Genomic DNA, 26,282 nt, shown 5'->3' with positions numbered 1-26,282 from the left:
TTGACCTTGGGTATGGTGCTCTTTCCAAGAGCCGGTGCAAACTCGATGGGCCGAATGGCCTCCTTCTGCACTGTAAAATCTATGATGTACATAGATCCCTGAAAGTTGCCACCCAGGGTGATTGGGTTGTTAAGAAGGTGTACAGTGTGTTAGCTTTTATTGGTAGAGGGATTGAGTTTCGGAGCCATGAGGTCATGTTGCAGCTGTACGAAACTCTGGTGCAGCCGCATTTGGAGTATTGCGTGCAGTTCTGGTCGCCGCATTATAGGAAGAATGTGGAAGCATTGGAAACAGTGCAGAGGAGATTTACCAGGATGTTGCCTGGTATGGAGGGAAGATCTTATGAGGAAAGGCTGAGGGACTTGAGGCTGTTTTCGTTAGAGAGAAGAAGGTTAAGAGGTGACTTAATAGAGGCATACAAGATGATCAGAGAATTAGATAGGGTGGACAGTGAGAGCCTTTTTCCTCGGATGGCGATGGCTAGCACGAGAGGGACATAGCTTTAAATTGAGGGAAGATAGATATAGGACAGATGTCAGAGGTAGGTTCTTTACTCAGAGAGTAGTCGGGGCGTGGAATGCCCTGCCTGCAAGAGTAGTGGACTCGCCAACAATAAGGGCATTTAAATGGTCATTGGATAGACATATGGATGATAAGGGAATAGTGTAGATGGGCTTTAGAGTCGTTTCACAGGTCAGCGTAACATCGAGGGCCGAAGGGTCTGTACTGCGCTGTACTGTTCTAAAAAAAAACTCCTTAATTCTAAATACAGTGGGATGGCCCTCATGCAGCTGTTCCAGGATTCTACTTTGCAGACATGACAGAATGATACTCTAATACCCCACAACAATACTCAATTTTGTACTGTCAACTCAAGATGCCTGGTAAGATAGGGTTAAGGTCTGGATTATTTTTGTATCCTTGCATTAGAGTGCCTTTTTGAATCATGTCCAACACCTTCCACATCACCGGATCTGTTTGGGTAAATTTTCGCACCCGAGAAGACGTTACCGGAATATTTCCACATGAGACATAGAATGTGTCGTTGAACTGTTCAGCAGATTTGTGCTTATCATTTTGGTCTTGTTGATCTTGCAGCGGCAGTCTAGACAAAGCGTTTGTGTTTGCGTGCTGTTCAGACTTACAATATTTGATGAAATAATCGTGTGCTGACAAGATTAACCATCAATGTTGTAATCGACCAGCAGCAAGCCAAGAAATCCCTTAATGCGGTCCAAAAATTATTGTTAAGAGATGATGGTGGGTCAATAGAATAAATTGATGGCCAAATAAATAATGGTGGAACCTTTGAATACCAAAAATAATACAGAGAGCCTCTTTCTCAAGTTGAGCATAGTTTGACTAAGTGCTAGTGTTGCCAATTTAATGGAATACTATCCCACCAGCGTCACCAATAATGTTGCTCTTGAGAGTCGCCAATATGATACTGAGGCTCTTTTTATGATATGATGTTATGTCCCAACAGCGTTGCCAATACTGTGGGTGTTCCTGTTTCTCTTACTGAACCACAAGGCTTTCCCGTATATCGGTCAAATGACCGCACAACCAGTTAGTCAGTTCATGTTCAAAGATGGTTTATTTACACACAACGGTTACTTCGACATGCAAGCACAATATACTACAAGTTAAACTACACCTATCAATACAATAACCTATACTTAACTTCAGGCGACCGGCACTGTGCAAGTGGATAAGGCCTTTATCTTTATCTTATGTGGCTGGTTTGAAAAAGTGGCTCTCTCTCTGCTGGGCTCATCCGTCAGGTAGCGATTGTTGGTCTTGAACTTGGCTGTCTGGTCGTTATGCTGCAGTTGGGCTGGCAGAGGCCGGATTCAAAGGAGGCTGGCACAGGCCGGGTCCAAAAGAGGCAGAACACATGGCTGTGTCCCCCCTTTTATCCCTCTGGGATTTCGCACTCTTTGGAGCGGTCCTTAATCTTGGACCCAATAATTCAACAGGCTTTGGTCACTGCCTTCGATTTTGGCCAATAAAGGGGCGGGTGCCTTGGTGGCTGGGCGGGTCCTTAGCGGTCATTGACCTTGGCAGTTGGGCTTTCTGAGTAAAGGGAGTGGCGCCGATCAGTCTGTGGCTGTACCGGTTTCTTGATTGGAGTCCTATTGTTCTGGGAAACGGGCCATTAAAATGCAAACGAGCGGGGGTTTCGATCAGGTCTAGCTACCTGCGTTTCAAATACACAGTAGCTCTGTATCGGTCTGAGTCCTGGATCGGCCATAATTCCCATGGTCGTTTACAGGTGACCATCTCAGATGGCTACACTAGTCAATGCCCTGGAAGCAAATGCTCTTCACCTGAAGGCATTATATGCAAGATAACTGCTCCAACCCACAGGGGGGTGCATCGTAAGCAAGCTGCAGCTTCAGTTTTGCGTTATAATGAACCAATAACTCTGATTCCTGTTGTATTGTTTTGACATTTTGGTAAGCAATCTTTCATGTGTGCAAAGGTTCAGACTTGTTGCTGAGTGCAGTATAAATTTTCCATCGCAATTCAATAATCCTAGAAATGAACTTCGCTGAGATAATTTCTGTGGTCATGGAGCATCCAGGATCTCCAACATACACTTTGGTTCTTTATGAAGACTGTCTTGTTGATGATGTGTCCAAGATAGTTTTGTGAGAGCCACGAAGAATTCAGCACAAGTTTGTAGAGTCAAACAGAAAGTAACTTTATTTACAACAATCTGTACACAGCAGCAGTAGTCCACCACTGCTTCCTTCACTAGCCAGTACCACACTGGCCAGCTCTATTTATACAGCTGCAACAACTAGTGATTGCCCCACCTTCCATCATTGGGGGAGCTCATAATCCCAAAGATTCATGTGATATCCAATTGTCCCCAACCAATAGGATCCAAGCAGGTTCTAACACTAGTGAATAGAAGATTTAAAAATGTGCACTTCTCTTTCTTGACCCTTGCAAGGGTAGCTTGGGTGGAGGTAGAAGACAGGAAGTGATAGAAGACATTGGTAGAAGTAATGCATAGACCCCAAACAGTAGTCACACTGTAAGAAAGGCTATAAATCAACAAATAATAGGAGCTTGTAAAAAGAATAGAGCAATAATTATGGGTGACTTGAATCTTCATGTTGATTGGGTTAATAAAGTTGGTATGGGTAGCGATGACAACAAATTCATAGAGTGCATTAGGAATAGTTTCCTTGAGCAATACCTCTTGGAGCCAACCAGGGAACAGGCTCACTTGGATCTGGTAATAGGTAATGAGGCAGGTTTAATAAATGACCTCAGAGTAAAGGATCCCCGAGGAAGTAGTGATCATAACATGACAGAATTTAATATTCAGTTTGAGAGTGAGAAACTTGGGTCGGAAACAACCGTGTTTAACTTAAATAAAAGGAATTGCAATAAAATGAGGATAGAGTTAGCTAAAGTAAACTGGGCAGATAGAGTAGCAGGAAAAATGGTAAACAAGCAGTGGTAGACATTTAAGGAGGTAATTCATGGCTCTCAATAAAAGTATATCCCAATGAGGAGGAACGATTCTAAGAGATGAATAAACCAATTGTGGCGAACCAAGGACGTTAAGGAGAGTATTAAGTTGAAAGAAAAAGCATAGAAGGAGGTAAAAGTCAGTGATAGGCCCAGAGATTGGGATAAATTCAAAATTATATAAAATGGAAAAGAGAGGTCAAAGTGAAGAAAGGCTCCTTCGAAAATGAATCAGGGGAGATAGTTATGGAGAGACAAGGGAATGACAGAGGAGATAAACAGATATTTTGCATCAGTCTTTATGGTGGAAGATATTTCAAAATCCCATTAATACTAAAGAATACGGGGGGGGGGGGGGGGGGGAGGAATTAAATACCACAACACCACTAGAGAAGTAGTATTCAACAAACTAATGGGGCAAAAGGCTGACAAGTACCCTGGCTCTGATGGCATGCATCCTAGGATCATAAAAGAAGTAGCCACAGAGATAGTGGATGCATTGGTTGTAATTTTCCAAAGTCTCTTGCATTCTGGAGAAGTACCGGAGTATTGGAAAACTGCCAATGTGACACCTCCATTCATAAAGAGAGGGAGGCAAAACGTGGTTAACTATAGGCTGATTTGCATAACATCTATTGTTGGAATCAATTATGAAGGAAGTAATAGCAGTACATTTGGAACATCATTATCAAATCAAGCAGAGTCAGAATGACTTCATGAAAGGGAAATTGTGACTTCCGGGTGCGGCGATGACCAGCTAAGTCGCACGTTTCGGCAGCTCCCGGTGGAACGGACCTTTGGGCTCTTAATAGGAGCCCCATCGGCAATTTTAACGGCAAATATCACTGTGCGGTAATCCAGAAGGGAATCCCCCCTGGACACGGATGGAAAAAAGAGAGGAAAGTAGCCGGATTGCGGTGGATCCTCAAGAGCAGTGGCCAGGAAGGCAGGCACAAAGCAAGATGGCGTCGGAAGGAGGCAATTTAATATGGGGCCCTGACCAACAAGAGTGCCTGCAGCGTTGCGTAGATGAACTCAAAAAGGAGATGAAGAAGGAGCTGTTGGCCCCGATATTACAAGCGATTGAGGGGCTAAAGGAGGAGCAAAAGACCCAGGAACAGGAGCTTCGGGTCGTGAAGGCAAAGGCTGCTGAGAATGAGGACGACATACAGGGCCTGGTGGTGAAAACGGAGATCCACGAGGCACAACACAAAAGATGTGTGGAAAGACTGGAGGTGCTGGAGAATAATGCGAGGAGGAAGAACTTAAGGATTCTTGGTCTTCCCGAAGGTGCAGAAGGGGCGGACGTCGGGGCATATGTGAGCATGATGCTGCATTCATTAATGGGATCGGAGGCCCCGACGGGTCCGCTGGAGGTGGAGGGAGCCTATCGGGTTATGGCGCGAAGACCGAGGGCTGGAGAAATTCCTCGAGCAATAGTTGTGAGATTTCTCCGATACAAGGACAGAGAGATGGTCCTCAGATGGGCCAAGAAAACTCGGAACAGTAGGTGGGAGAATGCGGTGATCCGCGTATATCAGGATTGGAGTGCGGAGGTGGCGAGAAGGAGGGCAAGCTTTAATCGGGCCAAGGCGGTGTTGCATAAAAGGAAGGTCAAATTCGGAATGTTGCAACCGGCAAGACTGTGGGTCACACATCTAGGGAAACACCACTATTTCGAAACGGCAGACGAGGCGTGGACATTTATTGTCGAGGAGAAGCTGGAGTGAGCGGGCCAGAAAAAGAACGTTTGGGACAAAAATGGGGGGGTGAATTTGTGGGATGAAGGGGGGAAAAGGGGGAAGAGAGGACTTCCCAGGTTGTTAAACCTGCGACCCTGTAACTTCTCTCTCTTCTCCATGTCGTGGGGGAGGGGGTGAGGGAGGATGAGGAGCTGAGGGCGCCGGCCATTGGGGGCGGGGCCAAAAGGGGAAGCGCGGGCTTTGTTCCCGCGCTATGGTAATCATGGCGGGAACAGGGAAGCAGGAAGGAGGGGGCCTCGCACAGTGTGAGCCGAGGTCACGGGGGGAAGCCGAGGTCGGCCAGAGTTTGCTGACTTCTGGGAGCAACATGGGGGGTGCAATTATGCAAGCTTGGGATCTAGCGGGGGGGGGGGGTTAACTGGGTTGCTGCTGCTGGGGAGAAGGGGGAGCTGGTATGGGAGGGGGGGGTCGGGGCGGGGGGGCGCCGCCTGGGGGGATACAGCTACGTGGGAACCGGGTGAGGAGCTGGATTGAAAAAGGAAATGGCTAGGCGTCAAGGGGGGGGTGGTAAAGAGCCCCCCAACCCGGTTGATCACGTGGAATGTGAGAGGGCTGAACGGGCCGATTAAGAGGGCACGGGTACTCGCACACCTAAAGAAACTTAAGGCAGATGTGGTTATGCTTCAGGAGACGCATCTGAAGCTGATAGACCAGGTTAGACTTCGCAAAGGATGGGTGGGGCAGGTGTTTCATTCGGGGCTAGATGCAAAAAACAGGGGGGTGGCCATACTAGTGGGGAAGCGGGTAATGTTTGAGGCAAAGACTATAGTGGCGGATAGTGGGGGCAGATACGTGATGGTGAGTGGCAAATTGCAAGGGGAGGCGGTGGTATTAGTGAACGTGTATGCCCCGAACTGGGATGATGCCAATTTTATGAGGCGTATGTTAGGACGAATCCCGGACCTAGAAGTGGGGAAGTTGGTAACGGGTGGAGGCTTTAATACGGTGCTGGACCCAGGGCTGGACAAATCGAGGTCCAAGACCGAAAGGAGGCCGGCTGCAGCTAGGGTGCTTAAGGATTTTATGGTGCAGATGGGAGGAGTAGATCCCAGGAGATTTAGTAGACCTAGGAGTAAGGAGTTTTCATTTTTCTCCTATGTACATAAAGTATTTTCACGAATAGATTTTTTTGTTTTGGGAAGGGCACTGATCCCAAAGGTGACGGGGACGGAGTACCCAGCTATAGCCATCTCGGATCATGCTCCACACTGGGTGGACCTGGAGATAGGGGAAGAAAAACAACAGCTTCCACCCTGGAGAATGGACATGGGATTATTGGCAGATAAGGGGGGCGTTTAAGGGTGAGGGGGTGTATTGAAAGGTACTTGGAACTTCATTTTAATGGGGAGGTACAGGTGGGAGTGGTCTGGGAGTCACTGAAGGCAGTGGTTAGAGGGGAGCTGATATCTATTAGGGCACATAAAGGAAAGCAGGAGGGTAGGGAAAGGGAGCGGTTGTTGAAAGAACTTCTGAAGGTGGACAGACAATACGCGGAGGCACCGGAGGAGGGACTATACAGGGAAAGGCAAAGGCTACATGTAGAATTTGACTTGTTGACTACGGGTAAGGCAGAGGCACAATGGAGGAAGGCACAGGGTGTACAGTACGAATATGGGGAGAAGGCGAGTAGGTTGTTGGCCCACCAACTGAGGAAAAGGGGAGCAGCGAGGGAGATAGGGGGGGTGAGAGATGAGGAGGGAGAGATGGAGCGGGGAGCGGAGAGAGTGAATGGAGTGTTCAAGGCATTTTATGAAATATTATATGAAGTGCAGCCCCCGGACGGGAAGGAGACAATGATGTGCTTTTTGGATCAGCTGGAATTTCCTAAGGTGGAGGAACAGGAGAGAGTGGGGCTGGGGGCACAGATTGAGACGGAGGAAGTAGTGAAAGGGAAAGGAAGCATGCAGGCGGGAAGGCCCCGTGACCAGACGGATTCCCAGTTGAATTCTATAAGAAATATTTGGACTTGCTGGCCCCGCTACTGATGAGAACCTTTAATGAGGCAAGGGAAAGGGGGCAGCTGCCCCCGACTATGTCAGAGGCAACGATATCGCTCCTCCTAAAGAAGGAAAAAGACCCGCTGCAATGCGGGTCATACAAGCCCATTTCCCTCCTGAATGTGGATGCTAAGATTCTGGCCAAGGTAATGGCAATGAGGATAGAGGATTGTGTCCCGGGGGTGGTCCATGAGGACCAAACTGGGTTTGTGAAGGGGAGACAGCTAAATCCAAATATACGGAGGCTGCTAGGGGTAATGATGATGCCCCCACCAGAGGGGGAAGCGGAGATAGTGGTGGCGATGGATGCCGAGAAAGCATTTGATAGAGTGGAGTGGGATTATTTGTGGGAGGTGTTGAGGAGATTTGGCTTTGGGGACGGGTATATCAGGTGGGTACAGTTGCTGTATAGGGCCCCGATGGCGAGCGTGGTCACGAATGGACGGGGGTCTGACTATTTTCAGCTCCATAGAGGGACGAGGCAGGGATGTCCTCTGTCCCCATTATTGTTTGCATTGGCGATTGAACCCCTGGCCATGGCACTGAGGGGTTCCAGGAAGTGGAGGGGAGTACTTAGGGGGGGAGAAGAACACCAGGTATCTCTGTATGCGGATGATTTGTTGCTATATGTGGCGGACCCGGCGGAGGGGATGCCAGAGATAATGCAGATACTTGGGGAGTTTGGGGATTTTTCAGGGTATAAATTGAACATGGGGAAAAGTGAGTTATTTGTGGTGCATCCGGGGGAGCAGATCAGAGAGATAGAGGATTTACCGTTGAGGAAGGTAAAAAGGGACTTCCGGTACCTGGGGATCCAGATAGCCAAGAATTGGGGTACATTACATCGGCTTAATTTAACACGGTTGGTGGAACAGATGGAGGAGGATTTCAAGAGAAGGGACATGGTGTCCCTGTCATTGGCAGGTAGGGTGCAGGCGGTTAAAATGGTGGTCCTCCCGAGATTCCTTTTTGTGTTCCAGTGCCTCCCGGTGGTGATCACGAAGGCTTTTTTCAAAAGAATTGAGAAGAGCATTATGAGTTTTGTGTGGGCTGGGAAGACCCCGAGAGTGAGGCGGGGATTCTTGCAGCGTAGTAGGGACAGGGGGGGGCTGGCACTACCGAGCCTAAGTGAGTACTACTGGGCCGCCAATGTTTCAATGGTGTGTAAGTGGATGGGAGAAGGGGAGGGAGCGGTGTGGAAGAGATTGGAGAGGGCGTCCTGCAGGGGGACTAGCCTGCAAGCAATGGTGACGGCGCCGTTGCCGTTCTCACCAAAGAAATACACCACAAGCCCGGTGGTGGTGGCTACATTGAAAATTTGGGGGCAGTGGAGACGGCATAGGGGAGGGACGGGAGCTTCAGTGCGGTCCCCGATAAGAAACAATCATAGGTTCGTTCCGGGGAGAATGGATGGGGGATTTGGAGCATGGCAAAGAGCTGGGGTAGTACAATTAAGAGATCTATTTGTAGATGGGACGTTTGTGAGTCTGGGAGCGCTGACGGAGAAATATGGGTTGCCCCAAGGGAATGCATTTCGGTATATGCAATTGAGGGCTTTTGCGAGGCAACAGGTGAGGGAATTCCCGCAGCTCCCGACGCAGGAAGTGCAGGATAGAGTGATGTCAGAGACATGGGTGGGGGACGGTAAGGTGGCGGACATATACAGGGAGATGAGGGACGAGGGGGAGATCATGGTAGATGAGCTGAAAGGGAAATGGGAAGAAGAACTGGGGGAGGAGATTGAGGAGGGGCTGTGGGCTGATGCCCTACGTAGGGTAAACTAATCGTCCTCGTGTGCCAGGCTAAGTCTGATACAATTTAAGGTGCTACACAGGGCGCATATGACTGGAGCACGGCTTAGTAAATTTTTTGGGGTAGTGGATAGGTGTGCGAGATGCTCGAGAGGCCCAGCGAATCACACCCACATGTTCTGGTCATGCCCAGCACTATAGGGGCTCTGGGTGGGGGTGGCAAAGGTGCTTTCGAAGGTGGTGGGGGTCCGGGTCGAACCAAGCTGGGGGTTGGCTATATTTGGGGTTGCAGAAGAGCCGGGAGTGCAGGAGGCGACAGAGGCTGACGTGTTGGCCTTTGCGTCCCTTGTAGCCCGGCGCAGGATATTGTTAATGTGGAAGGAAGCCAAACCCCCGGGTGTGGAGACCTGGATAAACGATATGGCAGGGTTCATAAAGTTAGAACGGATTAAGTTTGTGTTAAGGGGTTCGGCTCAGGGGTTCACCAGGCGGTGGCAACCGTTCGTCGACTACCTCACAGAAAGATAGAGGGAATGGAAAAGAAGTAGATAACAGCAGCAACCCAGGGGGGAAGGGGTGGGGGGTGGGGGGGAGGAATCGGACGGACTCTCAGGGATGTTATTGTATATGTATAAGTATTTGGTATATGTAATTGTATATTGGATTGTTGGATTGTATTTTTGGAGAGTATTTATTTTGGACAAGGCAGTTGCCATTTAGTTTTGTTTTTGTTTTTGTTTATATATTACTTATTTATTTGTTTAAAACTGGCCACGGTTATTTATATTGCTTTATTGTTGTGTAAAAGAAACATTACGTATTGTCATGTTTGGCCAAAAAACTTGAATAAAATATATATATTTTTTTAAAAATGAAAGGGAAATTGTGTCTGACTAATTTATTTGAGTCTTTCAAGAAAGTCTCAACCAGTGTTGTATTTGGACTTCCAGAAGGTTCCTAACAAAAGGTTAAGTCATAATATAAGAGCCCATGGTATTGTATGTAGTACATTGGCATGGATATAGAATTGGCTAATAGGAAGGAAATAGTGAGTAGGGGTAAGGGGTTATTTTTTAGGTTGGTGACCTGCAGCCAGTGCAGTTCCACAGAGATCAGGGGCGTCATTCTCCGCCGGCGGGAGTCTCCGTTTTGCCGGCGCCCGGGGGTTTCCCGACGGCGTGGGGCTGCCCCACAATGGGAAACCCCATTGACCGGCCAGTGTTACGGAGACTCCCGCCGGCCGGTCAGGGCAGAAATGTGGCGGGGCGGGTAGGAGAATTTCGCCCCAGGGCTGGGACTGAAACTGTTTATAATATATATTAATGACTTGAAGGAAGAAAGTAACCAAATTTGTAGACGACACAAATATAGGTGGAAAGGCAAGTTGCGAGACGGATACAAAACGTTTGCAAAGAGATATTGATAGGTTAAATGAGTGGGCAACAAGTTGGCAAATGGAGTAAAATGTGGGAAAATGTGAAGTTGTTCATTTTGGAAGAATGGAGTATTATTTAAATGGATGAAAATTGCAGAATGTTGCAACATAAAAGGATTTGGCAACTTGTGCACGAAACACAGAAAGCTAGCACAGAGACGCAGCAGGTAATCAGAAAGGCTAAACGAATAAAAGCAAATTACTGCAGATGCTGGAATCTGAAACCAAAGAGAAAATGCTGGAAAATCTCAGCAGGTCTGGCAGCATCTGTAGGGAGAGGAAAGAGCTCACGTTTCGAGTCCAATGACTCTTTGTCAAAGCTTTATAAATATTTTTTTATTGGGTTTCCGAACAAAGTATATTTACCGTTATGTACATGGAATAAGAAATATATGTATATATACATATAATGAAGAGAAGGGCACACCCAAACATACAAAAAAAAAGTAATAATAAAAAATAAAATAAAATAGGATAACTGGTAGGGTATTGTGCACCAGCTCAACAGCAGAAACTCTGTACAACTGGCAAAATTATTTACAACACATAAGTAGGCAACTGTTTGTGGAGGGTGAGGGGGGTGGGGGGGAGGGGGGTGGAGACTGGGGAGATAAATATACATTTGTGCCGGAGAAACAGTGGGCAATACTCGAATGGGTTTGGTGTTGGTGTTGTCATCTTTGTCAAAGCTAACAGTCAGATAATGTAGGGAATATTTATACTGTGGAGTGAGAATGAAAGATGAGTCATAGCCACAGAAACCCACGGAAACGGGGTGCTAATAGTCACAGATACCAAGGGGAAGGAGTGCTAATGGCAGTACCCCAAGAGAACAAAAGATGTGAAAGGCCAAACAGCAGAGAACTAACATCAGAGGGTGAACTGTAGATGTGGGGGCAGGGGAAGGGGGAAGCAAAGAGGAGAAAGGGTAAGGAAAGGTGGATTAAATGGGGGGAGAGGTTTAAATATATATTAAGAAAGACAAGAAAGAAAGAAATGATAAAAGACAGTTAAAATGAAATGGGATGAAAACAAATGGGTCGAGGTGGGGTAGAGCTAATCATCTGAGGTTGTTGAATTTGATGTTGAGGCCGGAAGGCTGTAGCTTGCCGAACCGGAAGATGAGATGTTGTTCCTCCAGTTTGCGTTGAGCTTCATTGGAACATTACAGCAGGCCAAAGACAGACATGTGGGCATGGGAGCAGGGTCTTTTGTTAAAATGGCAGGCAGCGGTTAGGTCAGGGTCCTGAATGTGCATAGACCGAAGATGCTCAGCAAAGCGATCACCCAGTCTACGTTTGGTCTCTCCGATATAGAGGAGACCACATTGGGAGCAGCGAATACAATAGAACAAATTGGAAGAGATGCAAGTGAAACGCTGCTTAACCTGGAATGTGTGTTTTGGGCCTGGGATGTTAAGCATGGAAGAGGTAAAGAGGCAGGTGTTACACCTTCTGCGATTGCATGGAAAGGTGCCATGGGTGATGGGAGAGGTACTGGGTATGGTGGAGGAGTGGACTAGATTATCCCGGAGGGAACGGTCTCTACAGAATGCTGACAGAGGAAGTGAAGGGAAGATGTGTTTGGTGGTGGGATCACGCTGGAGTTGGCGAAAATGGCGGAGGATTATGCTTTACTGGCTGGTGGGGTGAAATGTGAGAACGAGGGGAACTCTATCCTTGTTCTGGGAGGGAGCGAGGGTAGTGGTGCAGGAGATGGACCGCACACTGTTGAGGGCCCTGTCAACAACTGTAGGTGGGAAATCACGGTTGAGGAAGAAGGAACACATTTTCGAAGCACCATTTTGGAAAGTGGCATCATCGGAACAAATGCGACGGAGGCGAAGGAGTTGAGAGAAAAGGACGGAGTCCTCACAGGTTGTAGGGTGTGAAGAGCTGTAATCCAGATAGCTGTTGGAGTCAGTGGGCTTGTAGTGGATTTTAGTAAATAGTCTATTGCCGGAAATGGAGACAGAAAGATCAAGGAAGGGAAGGGAAGTGTCTGAGATGGACCAGGTGAAAGTGATGGAGGGATGGAAACTGGAAGCAAATTTTACCAGGTCCGTACAAGAGCATGAAGCGGCACCAAAATAGTTATCATTGTCGTGTTGGGTGTTCCGATACACAATGAACCAACACGGTTGTAGATGGTACAACTCTGTTTTATTGTCTTGTACAATAATAACTAATAACTGCTGGCTAAAGTTTGTGCTTCACCAGCTAGCCTGTGGACCCAGCACTTTCACTATCTTGGTGAGGCACTCAGCACATGGTGTATGTCTGAGTGGCACGCTGTGAGCTCTGTGCTCTGAGCTATCTCCTGGTAGAATAAGCAGGAACTGTGGTGTTTCCTGTTTTATAGTGCGTGTGCTCTCACTGGTGATTGGCTGTGATGTTGTGCGTGTGTTGGTTGGTCCAACTACCTGTCCATCAGTGTGTGTGTGTGATTGCACCATGATATGCTGATGTGGATATCATGACATCCCCCCTTTTCACAAGGATATGTGCCGACATGCGAATAAATATTAGTGTGTACTGAGTGTATCTGAGTATGTGTGTGCAATATTCACAACATGTACATGAGGCTAAACTATATACAGAGGAAGGTGTCAGGTGCAACAGAGCAACGAGGTTGTACCACGAACAAAACAAGTGCAATCAGCTAACGACGAGAGAGAACATCTGGAACGACAAGAAAGAAACACGTTAACAGTATTGCAAAACAATTCAGTGAGTCCAATGTGCTAACAGGCTCATAAGTCAAGTCTATCAGGTGGGCGATGAATTCGGGTTGACCGCCTCAAGGGTGGGTCAGGATCCACCAGTTGAGGAATGGGCCTGGCCACGGGCGAGAGAGGAATAGACAGAGTGGCAGGAAGCTCCACGAAGTCGACATCAGGGACAACAGGAGGGCGTGGCACTGGAGCATGATCACGTAGCGAGCGCGGAAGCAGCCGAAGGGCCCGCCGATTACATCGGCGAATGCAGCCATCAGGCATGCGAACCAGGAACTAGCGGGGAGCCACGCGGCACAGAACCTCGGCGGTTGCTGACCAGCCACCCTCCGGTAGGTGTATGCGGACGTTGTCTCCAGGCACCAGGACAGGAAGATTAGTTGCCCGAGCGTCATGTGCCACCTTCTGCTGAGCACGCTGCTGTCGCATCCTTTGCAGTACTGGAGCATGGTCGGGTTCAGGAACATGAATGGACGGCACAGTGGCCTGAGGGTGAGACCCATCAACAGCTGGGCTGGCAAGAGGCCCGTGGACAGTGGGGCCGAGCGATAGGCCAGCAGGGCTAAACAGAAGTCAGATCCGGCATCAGCAGCCTTGCAGAGGAGCCGCTTCACAATGTGGACGCCCTTTTCCGCCTTGCCATTTGACTGGGGATGTAAAGGACTGGACATCACGTGTGTGAAGTTGTATGAAGTGGCAAAAGAAGACCATTCTTGGCTCGCAAAACAAGGCCCGTTGTCAGACATGACGGTGAGAGGAATTACATGGCGAGCGAAGGTTTTTTTGCATGCCCGGATGACAGCTGATGATGTCATGTCGTGCAGGCGTATGACCTCCGGATAATTTGAAAAATAGTCAATCAGAATGACGTAGTCCCTGCTGAGCGCATGAAAGAGGTCCACACCCACCTTCGCCCAGGGGAACGTTACCAACTCATGGGGCTGAAGTGTCTCAAGAGGTTGCACCAGTTGAAACCTTTGGCAGGTGGGGCAGTTGAGCACCATGTTGGCGATGTCGTCACTGATTCCCGGCCAATACACCACTTCTCGGGCCCTCCGCCTGCACTTTTCAACTCCGAGATGGCTTTCGTGCAGTTGTTCGAGGACAAGCCAGTGCATGCTGTGTGGGATCACAATCCGGTCCAACTTCAGGAGGACACCATCAATGACGGCCAAGTCGTCCCGGACATTGTAGAATTATGGGCACTGCCCCTTGAGCCACCCTTCCGTCATGTGGCGCATTACACGCTGTAGAAGGGGGTCAGCCGCAGTCTCACGGCGAATGTGGGCCATACGTGCGTCAGTAGCCGGCAGATTGGCCAATGTGAAGGCTACTTGTGCGTCGACCTGACAAATGAACCCCTCCGATTCGGGCGGTGTGTTCACCACCCTGGACAGAGCATCCGCGATGATGAGGTCCTTTCCCGGGGTGTAGACAAGTTGGAAGTCGCACCTCCGGAGCTTGAGCAGAATGCGCTGGAGGCGAGGTGTCATATCGTTGAGGTCCTTCTGAATGATGCCGACCAGGGGGCGATGGTCGGTCTCCACAGTGAACTGCGGAAGACCATACACATAATCGTGGAATTTGTCGATGCCGGTCAACAAGCCCAGGCACTCCTTTTCAATCTGCGCATAGCGCTGTTCTGTGGGGGTCATGGCCCACGAGGCATAGGCGACCGGGGCCCATGATGTGGTGTCATCCCGTTGCAGGAGTACCACACCAATGCCGAACTGGCTGGCGTCAGTCGAGATCTTGGTGTCCCGAGTGGTATTGAAAAACGCCAGTACCGGGGCGGTGGTGAGCTTGACCTTGAGCTCCTCCCATTCACTCTGGTGTGCGGGCAGCCACTGGAATTCCGTTGTCTTCTTGACCAGGTGGCAAAGAGCCGTTGTGTGGGAGGCAAGGTTGGGAATAAACTTCCCCAGGAAGTTGACCATCCCGAGGAAGCGCAGCACTGCCTTCTTGTCTGCCGGCTGCTGCATGGCCGCCACTTTGTCGGCATCCGGCCGCACCCCTGACCGGGATATGTGGTCCCCCAAAAGCTTTAGCTCAGTCTGGCCAAAAGAGCACTTGGCTCGGTTGAGGCGCAGGCTCTGATCTCGTATCCTTGCAAAGACACGCTGGAGACGACTGATGTGCTCCTGTGGTGTGGTGGACCAGATGATAACGTCGTCTACATAGACTCGTACCCCTTCGATGGACTCCATCGTCTATTCCATGATGCGATGGAACACCTCGGAGGCCGGGATGATGCCAAACAGCATCCTATTGTAGCAGTATCTGCCAAATGGAGTGTTGAAAGTGCACAGCTTCCTGCTGGACTGATCCAGTTGAATCTGCCGAAAACCCTTTGAGGCATCAAGCTTGGTGAATATTTTTGCCCGAGCCATTTCGCTCGTGATTTATTCTCGTTTGGGTATGGAGTAGTGTTCCCTCATAATGTTGTTGTTCAGGTCTTTTGGGTCGATGCAGATCCGAAGCTCGCCGGAGGGCTTCTTAATGCACACCATGGAGCTGACCCATGGCGTTGGCTCCGTGACCCGGGAAAGCACTCCTTGATCCTGCAGGTCCTGCAGCTGCTGCTTGAGGCGGTCCTTGAGTGGTGCTGGGACTCTACGAGGTGCGTGAATGACCGGGGTGGCGTCCGGTTTGAGCCGTATTTTGTACGTGTAGGGCAGTGTGCCCATGCCCTCGAAAACCTCCTGGTTGTGCGCAAGGAGTGAGTGGAGCTGCGCTCTAAAGTCTGCATCCGGGAAATCGGACGTGCCTTCTGGAGACAGAGTGTCTACCCGCTGAACGAGGTGGAGGATCTTGCACGCCTGTGCGCCTAACAGAGAGTCCTTCGAGGATCCAACTATTTCAAAAGACAATGTGTCTTTATGTGAGTTGTGTGTAACCTCGAGCTGGCAGGACTCCATGGCCGGGATAACGTTTCCGTTATAATCAACCAGCTGACAGCGGGATGGCAGAATCGGTGGTTTAACCTTCAAGGTCTGGAAGGCTGAAGGCTGACCATGCAATGATATTGGCGGAGGCACCAGTGTCCAAGCGAAATATGATGGGTGATCGGTTGACCGTTAGGGTGGCACACCACTCATCGCCCGGATCAATGCTGTGCACTGGCATCAGCTGGTGGTTCCGATTTGGGGACATCCGGGGCGAAATTCTCCGTTATCGGCGGAAACTCCGCCGATCGGCGGAAAAAACGGCGCAAATCCCACTTGCGTCACGTCATAAAAATGGGCCGATAGTCTGCGGCCCGAAATGGGCTAGCAGCGACGTAACGGGATCCGCGCTTGCGCAGTGGTTCACGCCGTGCAGCGTCATACGCGCTGCACGGCGTGACGGCTCATAAGGCCGCGCAGCTCCCCCCCACCCGACCGGAACACCCGACCGCAACACCCGACTTGATGGCTGGCCGTCGCTCAGCCCCGAGGTTCGAGTCACGCGATGTGGAGGCGCTCCTGGACGCGGTGGAGCAGAGGAGGGACGCCCTGTATCCCGGGCACGGCCGCAGAGTTGCCCCACGCCACAGCCGGCGTCTGTGGAGGGAGGTGGCAGAGGCCGTCACCGCTGTGGCCCTAACACCACGGACAGGCACCCAGTGCCACAAGAAGGTGAACGACCTCGTCAGAGCAGGCAGGGTGAGCCTCCCTCATATCCCCCATATCCCCCCCTCCCCATATCCCCCATATCCCCCCTCCTCATATCACCCCTCCCCATATCCCCCCTCCCCCATATCCCCCATATCCCCCCTCCCCCATATCCCCCATATCCCCCCTCCCCATATCCCCCCCTCCCCCATATCCCCCATATCCCCCCTCCCCCATATCCCCCCCTCCCCCATATCCCCCCTCCCCATATCCCCCCCTCCCCATATCCCCCCTCCCCCATATCCCCATATCCCCCCTCCCCCATATCCCCCCTCCCCCATATCCCCCATATCCCCCCTCCCCATATCCCTCCCTCCCCCATATCACCCCTCCCCCATATCCCCCCCTTGCCATATCCCCCCTCCCCCATATCCCCCATATCCCCCCTCCCCCATATCCCCCCCTCCCCCATATCCCCCCCTCCCCCATATCCCCCCTCCCCCATATCCCCCCTCCCCCATATCCCCCATATCCCCAAGTGAATCCAGCCCTAACCTTAACCTCTGCAATGCACGCGCAACCGATGGCGTGCATTCATATACCTGCCTAACACTGTTGCCTTTTACCCCTGCCACCACCCCCCCGCCCCCCCACAGGAGAAGCGCGCACACAACAATAGGGAGCATGTGAGGACTGGAGATGGGCCCGCTGATGAGAGGCCACTGACCGTACACGAGGAAAGGGCCCTGGAACTGGCTGGCGGACCTGAGGACCGGGAGGTTGCTGATGCAGAGGTCGGGGCCCCACGAGCAAGTGAGCCACCAACAGCCCATCCCCATATCCCCCCTCCCCTATATCCCCCTCCCCCGTATCACCTGATCACTGCCTGATGTCTAACCATGCATGCTTCATTGTGTATCGCAGGACCAAACGTCCAGGCACCCATCCCCGCAGATGCAGACTGCCCGCAGGATGCCCCTCGGAGACCACAGGAGACGGAGAGACCCGCACCCTCCAGCATGCGACGCCCGCAGGATGCCCCTCGGAGACCACAGGAGACGGAGAGACCCGCACCCTCCAGCATGCGACGCCCGCAGGATGCCCCTCGGAGACCACGGGAGACGGAGAGACCCGCACCCTCCAGCATGCGACGCCCGCAGGATGCCCCTCGGAGACCACAGGAGACGGAGAGACCCGCACCCTCCAGCATGCGACGCCCGCAGGATGCCCCTCGGAGACCACGGGAGACGGAGAGACCCGCACCCTCCAGCATGCGTCGCCTGCAGGATGCCCCTCGGAGACCACAGGAGACGGAGAGACCTGGAGCAACAGGGAGACGACACCCCCGTCACGTGCGGGAGCGACCACCCAGCGATGAGGGGGGCAGCCACAGGCCCCCGTCACATCCGAGCCAGGACACCACTACCCTGGACACCACTATCCAGGACACCCCTACCCGGGACACCACTACCCGGGACACCACTACTCAGGACACCCCTACCCGGGACAGCACTACCCGGGACAGCACTACCCGGGACAGCACTACCCAGGACACCCCTACCCGGGAAGACGAAATACCGGACAGTGACTCAGAGTGGATGGGTGGAGACGAACCCCCACCCCAAAGTGCCATGGACTCAGAGTGGGACGAAGAGCACGACACAACGCCACTGCTGTCACCAACACCCTCCACCATCGCAGAAACACTCACCACGGTTGGGCACTTCAGTGATGAGGCGTCTGGTACACTCACTGGTGCGCACAACACAGCCGTCCCGGTACAGCAGGTGAAGGTAAGAGCAGCAGAGGGACCGGGCGGTCGGAGGGCATTCCCGGCCAAGCGAACATCTGCCGCCCAGATGGATCCCGGGTTCCTGCAGTTACCACACCCACACATAGATCCGATGCAACCACCGACACGGAGACGAGCGAATAGGGTGACGCGTGGCTTGCGGCGGCTGCGGTCGCAGGTGGAGGAGTCCACCCGCGTCCAGGAGCTGGGAGTGGTCCCGGTCATGCGTGCCACCCAGGCTGACACCGCACGGGTGGCGTCCGCGGTGGAGGCAATGGGTGCGACGGTGTCAGACATGGGGAACGGTTTGCGAGGCCTGGGGCCTTCCGTGCAGGCGGCGTCTGTGGCCCAGGAAATGGCTGCCCTCTCACAGGAGGCCATGAGCCAGTGCCAGCGCCAGATGGCAGAGGCGCTCAACGCCATAGCCCAGTCTCAGCAGGCCATGGCCCAGTCTCAGCAGGCCATGGCCCAGTCTCAGCAGGCCATAGCCCAGTCTCTGCAGGCCATGGCCCAGTCTCTGCAGGCCATGGCCCAGTCTCAGCAGGCCATCGCTGAGGGCATCTGCGCCAGTGGCCATGTGCGAGCTGGCGTCGCACTGTCGCAGACAGGGTTCGACAACCCCCTGGGCTCCATGGCTGCAAACCTGCAGACCCCTGTCGATACCAGCACGGGCCTCCAGGACTGGCAGCGCCAGATGTCGGGGGCGCGTCGGATGGCCAGTCCGTTCGCATCCCCCACCCATGTAGAGGCCTGGGGGCCATCGGGCACCCCGAGGGAGGAGGAGGTGGTGTGGTCCGTCCCGGCTCCCTCTGTAGGGGAGGTCCCGGTACACCGCGACACCTCGGACTCCCCCCCTTCCGTCCCAGGTGCATCGGGTGGGCAACGGGCAGGACAGGCTGGCAGCTCGCCATCCCAGTCGCCCGGGCCGCAGCCTGGCCCATCTAGGCCAGGACGCCTCAGGAAACGGCCGCCAAAGGGATCCGGTGTCAGAGGGCAGGAATCACAGGAGTCCACCTCCAGTTCTGCTGTACCGTCTGGGGAACCACGTAGACGTAGTCAAAGGGCCCGTAAGGCCAAACAATTAGACACTGAGTAAGTTGGCACGGGTGCAGGGCACAGATGAGTTTTAGGGGCTAGGGCACGTGCATGAACTCCTTTGGTTATTAAAGTCAATGTTACACCTACCGAAGCTGCCTTTGTGCTCTGTCCAAAGTGTGCGGGCGTGTCATGTACGTTGAGCGCAAGTGTGTGTGTGACGGGTGGCCTTACCTCAGCCCCAGGTGAGTCTGCCCCCTTCCCCCTGGGCCGCCATCAACATCCCCCGGGCAGAGGACGGGACCGTGCGCTGCAGTGTCACAGCCGCATGCAGGGATGGTCCGGGTGGATGGTGGTACTGTGGCCATGGGTCAGACATAGTCCAACGATGTAGAGCCAGGAGCTCATCGGAGGCGGGTTGTTGTCATCCTCCATGGCCTGCGATAGACACGCGTCCACCCGCAACTGGGTGAGCCCGGCCCGTTGTGCCGCCGGTGGATCGGCAATTGGGGGTGGGGGGGTGGTGTGCATGCGGGTGGGGTGTGTGGGGTTGGGGAGGGGGGTGAGGGTGCTGGGTGGGTGGATGGGTGGGGGGTGTGGGTGGTCGGCTGTTGTCATGGTGTGCGGTCTGTGGCCATACTACCCGATTCCCACGCCCATCTAGTCAGTGAAGCGGGCGTCTATCAGTCTGTCCCATGCCCGCTGGACCAGCCGGTAACGGTGGACAGCCACCCACCTGTGTCTACCCCGTCTGCCCTGACCATTGCCCCCATCCCCCTCATCTGGGGAGGACTGGGCCTCTTCCTGCTGCTCCTCCACTCCGCCCTCCTCTGCCTGCGGCACATCGCCCCTCTGCTGGGCTATGTTGTGCAGGACGCAGCACACCACAATGATGCGGCCGACCCTATCTGACCGATACTGGAGGGCGCCCCCAGAGAGGTCCAGGCACCTGAAACGCATCTTCAGCACGCCAAAGCACCTCTCGATCACTCCCCTTGTCGCTACGTGGGCATCATTGTAGCTGTTCTCCGACTCATTGCGTGGCCTCCGTATAGGCGTCATCAGCCACGGTCGCAATGGGTAGCCCCTGTCGCCCAGCAACCAGCCCCTCAGCCAGGGATGGCGTCCCTCGTACATGCCGGGGATGGATGACCGCGACAACACGAATGAGTCGTGTACACTGCCTGGGTGACGGGCGCAGACGTGCAGGATCATCATGCGGTGGTCGCAGACCACCTGTACGTTCATTGAATAGGTCCCCTTCCTATTAGTGAACACGGCCCTGTTCTCTGCAGGTGGCCGCACGGCGACGTGCATCCCATCGATCGCGCCCTGGACCATGGGGAACCCGGCAACGGCAGAGAAGCCCACGGCCCGGGCATCTTGGCTGGCCCGGTCCACGGGGAAGCGGATGTAGCGGTGCGCCATGGCATAAAGGGCATCTGTCACTGCCCGGATGCACCGATGCACCGATGTCTGCGATATGCCGGACAGGTCCCCACTCGGTGCCTGGAATGACCCCGTTGCATAAAAGTTCAGGGCCACCGTAACCTTGACGGACACGGGGAGAGGGTGTCCCCCGCCAGTGCCACGCGGTGACAGGTGTGCCAGCAGGTGGCAGATGTGTGCCACGGTTTCCCGGCTCATCCGGAGTCTCCTCCTGCATTCCCGGTCCGTGAGGTCCTGGTATGACTGCCGGGGCCGGTACACACGGGGCGCCCTCGGGTGCCTCCGTTGCCGTGGGGCCACGACGTCCTCCTCCCCCTCCTCGTCCTGTCGGTCCGGTGTCCCTCCAGCCTGGGCGGCTGCCGCCTGCCCCTCTGCGGCAGCCTGCGCCGCCTCTCTGGCACGCTCCTCCTCCTCCTCCTCCTCATCCAGGGCAACATAGACATGAGCGGCTGCCACCACGGCGGCCAACATCGCTGGATGGTCTGAAAACATGACGGCCTGGTGGGGGGGAGGGGAACGACGACATGTCATCATTGCCCATATCCCCTCCTCCCCCCAGCCAGGTGGCATGGACCGCATGGGTCCAACTGTTGGAGGCTGGCACCTGGCCAGGTGGACCAACTCATTTGCCCTCCCATCACCCACCCCGGCACGGACCCCCTCCCCAACCCCCAACCTCCACCCAGGCACGGACCCCCCCCCAACCTACACCCCGGCACGGACCCCCTCCCCAACCTCCACCCCAGCACGGACCCCCCCCAACCTCCACCCCGGCACGGACCCCCTCCCCAACCCCCAACCTCCACCCCAGCACGGACACCCCCCCAACCTCCACCCCGGCACGGACCCCCTCCCCAACCTCCACCCCGGCACGGACCCCCTCCCCAACCTCCACCCCAGCACGGACCCCCCCCCCCAACCTCCACCCCGGCACGGACCCCCTCCCCAACCCCCAACCTCCACCCCAGCACGGACCCCCCCCCAACCTCCACCCCGGCACGGACCCCTCCCCAACCCCCAAACTCCACCCCAGCACGGACCCCCCCCCAACCTCCACCCCGGCACGGACCCCCTCCCCAACCTCCACCCCAGCACGGACCCCCCCCCAACCTCCACCCCGGCACGGACCCCCTCCCCAACCTCCACCCCAGCACGGACCCCCCCCCCAACCTCCACCCCGGCACGGACCCCCTCCCCAACCCCCAACCACCACCCCAGCACGGACCCCCCCCAACCTCCACCCCGGCACGGACCCCCTCCCCAACCCCCAACCTCCACCACAGCACGGACCCCCCCCCCAACCTCCACCCCGGCACGGACCCCCTCCCCAACCTCCACCCCAGCACGGACCCCCCCCCAACCTCCACCCCGGCACGGACCCCCTCCCCAACCTCCACCCCAGCACGGACCCCCCCCAACCTCCACCCCGGCACGGACCCCCTCCCGGCACTCCCCCGGAGCCCAGCCTACTCTAACCACCCCCCCCCCCCCCGCCGCACACACACACAAGCCGAGACACACCTCTCCTCACGCAATCAGTCTGCGGCCACGCCATTTCCTGCCCAGAGCCAACCCCCCAGGCCGTCACTCACCTCCTCGCTGGTCGGCGTGAGCCTGGAGCACCGGGTCACGCCGATGAAAAGGAGGTTTGATTGACGTCGACGTGAACGGTCATCACGTCGACGGGACTTCGGCCCATCCGGAAGGGAGAATATCGGCAGGCCGAAAATCGGCTGCCTTGCGCAGACCCGTGACATTCTCCGCGGCAGCGGCGCCATTAACGCCCCGCCGACTTTTCTCCCTTCGGAGACTTCGGCGGGGGCGGGATTCACGGCGGCCAACGGCCATTCTCCGACCCGGCAGGGGGTCGGAGAATGACGCCCCCGGTTCTTGTTTATCACCGCAATGCGGAAGGGTTCCCGGTCGTTGGTATCACAGGTCTGCATGTTGTCAGGATATGGCTCAGTGTATGGGGGCTGAATGGCCCGCACGTCCCTGCGAGGCTGGCGGAATTGCGGAGAGTTGGCAGGTTGAGCTGCTCAACAGCAGGCAGCGTAGTGGCCCATCCTGCCACAGCGGAGGCATTGTCGCGCTTTGGCCGGACATTGCCGCTCTAAGTGTACGGATCCACAGTTGCCGCACGTCGTGACGTCATGGCATTCGTTGCGCCACCGCGCATGCGCGATGCGGTCCTGCGTAGAGCGCGCCTGCGCATCCCATCCCTCTGCGTCGACGTCCCCCTTTAAAAAATATATATATATTTATTAAAGTTTTTTAACACAATTTTTCTCCCTTACAAACAATAACCCCCCCCCCATAACAAAAAAAAATGAGAAATTGCGCAGAGCAAGATACATACATGGCAAAATGATATATTTACACAGCTTTGTACACTGGCCCTCACCCGTACGTGCCAGTTTCCCCAACCCTTCATGTTATCTCTTGCTCATCCACCCTCCCAGGCAGTCCCCCCTTCCCCCCCCTACCCCCTCCCAGGACGTCCGCGTCCGCCGTCCGCCCCCCCCCCGAAGGGTGCTGCTGCTGCTGACCGACCTTCCTCTAACGCTCCACGAGATAGTCTAGGAACGGTTGCCACTGCCTGTAGAACCCCTGCGCAGACCCTCTCAAGGCGAACTTAATCCTCTCCAACTTTATGAACACAGCCATATCATTTATCCAGGCCTCCAGGCTGGGGGGCTTCGCCTCCTTCCACATTAGCAAGATCCTTCGCCGGGCTACTAGGGATGCAAAGGCCAGAATGCCGGCCTCTTTCGCCTCCTGCACTCCCGGTTCGTCCACTACTCCAAATATTGCTAGCCCCCAGCTTGGCTTGACCCGGACTTTCACCACCTGAGATATTGCTCCCGCCACTCCTCTCCAGAACCCCTCCAGTGCCGGGCATGACCAAAACATATGGACATGGTTCGCCGGGCTCCCTGAGCACCTTCCACATCTGTCCTCTACCCCAAAGAACCTACTCAACCTCGCCCCCGTCAAGTGCGCTCTGTGGACCACCTTAAATTGTATCAGGCTGAGCCTGGCACACGAGGAGGAGGAATTAACCCTACCTAGGGCATCAGCCCACAGACCTTCCTCGATCTCCTCCCCCAGCTCCTCCTCCCATTTACCCTTCATCTCTTCTACCAGCGCTTCCCCCTCTTCTTTCAACTCCTGGCGTATTTCTGACACCTTGCCCTCCCCGACCCATACACCCGAGATCACCCTATCTTGAACTTCTTGTGCCGGGAGCAACGGGAATTCCCTCACCTGTCGCCTCACAAAAACCCTCACCTGCATATATCTAAAGGCATTTCCCAGGGGTGACGTCCCCTCTTTTGGCGCGTACAAACACGGGAGGCATCAGAAAGCGCACAAAATGGCCGCCCACGTCCGGGCCACTGGCCGGGAGGAACTCGATCGACTGGACCCGCTTGGCCTCGTAGGACCCCTGCCGTGCCGATTCGGCCACCTGGATTTGGGAGCACCGGCTAGTCGCGTTTTCGTGGAGCACGCAGGTCTCAATGGCAGTCGCTAGGGTGAGGCGCTTTATTTTGAGGAGCTGCTGGCGTATGGTGTCCAAGGTGACCCCAAAAACTATCTGATCCCGTATCATGGAGTCGGAGGTGGCCTCATAGCCGCATGACTGCGCGAGGATACGGAGGTGTGTCAAGTAAGATTGAAAAGGCTCATCCTTACCCTGCAGGCTCTGCTGGAAGAGGTACCTCTCGAAGCTCTCATTAACTTCCACGCTGAAGTGTTCCTCAAACTTTAGAAGGACCGTCTTGTATTTCGTCTTGTCCTCACCTTCCACGAAGGCCAGGGAGTTGTAGATGTGGATGGCCGTGGAGTGGAGGAGGGCGATCTTCCTGGTGTCCGATGTATTCTCCCTCTCTGTGGCTTCTCGGAAGAGCTGGAAGCGCTGTTTAAACAGCTTCCAGTTGACGCCACGATTTCCAGCGATTTGGAGCGGCTGCGGCGGGCTGATGTTTTCCATGGCGCAGGATGGTGGATTTCTGAAGAGGTGCAGGTAGGTCTCACAGTCGCTGGCTAGTTTCCAGTCCTGGTATCATGTCGTGTTGGGTGTTCCGATACACAAATGAACGAACACAGTTGTAAATGGTACAACTCCGTTTTATTGTCTTGTACAATAATAACTAATAACTGCTGGCTGAGGTTCGTGCTTCACCAGCTAACCTGTGGACCCAGCCCAAGCACCATCTTAGAGAGGCACTCAGCACATGGTGTATGTCTGAGTGGCACGCTGTGAGCTCTGTGCCCTGAGCTATCTCCTGGTAGAATGAGCGGGAACTGTGGTGTTCCCTGTTTTATAGTACGTGTGCTCTCACTGGTGATTGGCTGTGATGTTGCGCGTGTGTTGGTTGGTCCAACTACCTGTCCATCAGTGTGTGTGTGATTGCACCATGATATGCTAATGTGGATATCATGACAATCAATGTTTCAGTAAAGGAGTTGTGGGAGGGAACCCGGGTAGGCCTGGAACAAGGAATGTTCCACACACCCCATAAAAGGCAAGCGTAGCTAGGATCAATGCGGGTACCCATTGCTACACCTTTGATTTAGAGTTAAAGGAGACATTGTTGAGAGATAGAACGAGTTTAGCCAGGCAGAGGAGAGTAGTGGTGGATGGGAATTGTCTGGGCCTCTTTTCGAGAAAGAAGCGAAGAGCTCTCAGGCCATCCTGGTATGGGATGGCGGTGTAGGGAGATTGCACATCCATGGTGAATAGAATGCGGTTAGGGCCCGCGAACTGGAAGCTGCCACTATGACGCAGTGCATCAGAGAATCCCGGAAGGCTAATAGTATGTTGGCCCTTATTTCAAGGGGGTTGGAGTGTTAGAGGAGGGAAGTCTTGTAGCAACTGTACAAGGTACTGGTGAAACCACATCTGGAGCACTGTGAACAGTTTTGGTCCCCTTATTTAAGACATTATTTAATTGGAGGCAGTACAGGGAAGGTTCATTTGGATGATCCCCGGTATGGAGGGATTGTTTTATGAGCAAAGGGTAAAAAGATTGGGGCTCTACACATTGGAATTTAGAAGAATGAGAGATGAACTCATTGAAACAAATAGGATTCTTAAGGGTCTTGACAGGGTAAATGCTGAGAGGATGTTTCCCCTCATGGGAGAGTCTAGGACCAGAGGGCATAGTCTCAGAATAAAAGGGTGCCCATTTAAGACTGAGATGTGGAGGAATTTCTTCTCTCTGGGGGTTGTGAGTCTTT

The sequence above is a fragment of the Scyliorhinus torazame genome, chromosome 2, assembly GCF_047496885.1.
Source record: "Scyliorhinus torazame isolate Kashiwa2021f chromosome 2, sScyTor2.1, whole genome shotgun sequence".
Classification (NCBI taxonomy): domain Eukaryota; kingdom Metazoa; phylum Chordata; class Chondrichthyes; order Carcharhiniformes; family Scyliorhinidae; genus Scyliorhinus; species Scyliorhinus torazame.
The sequence above is the reverse complement of the archived record's forward strand: the minus strand, read 5'-3'. Positions refer to the sequence as shown.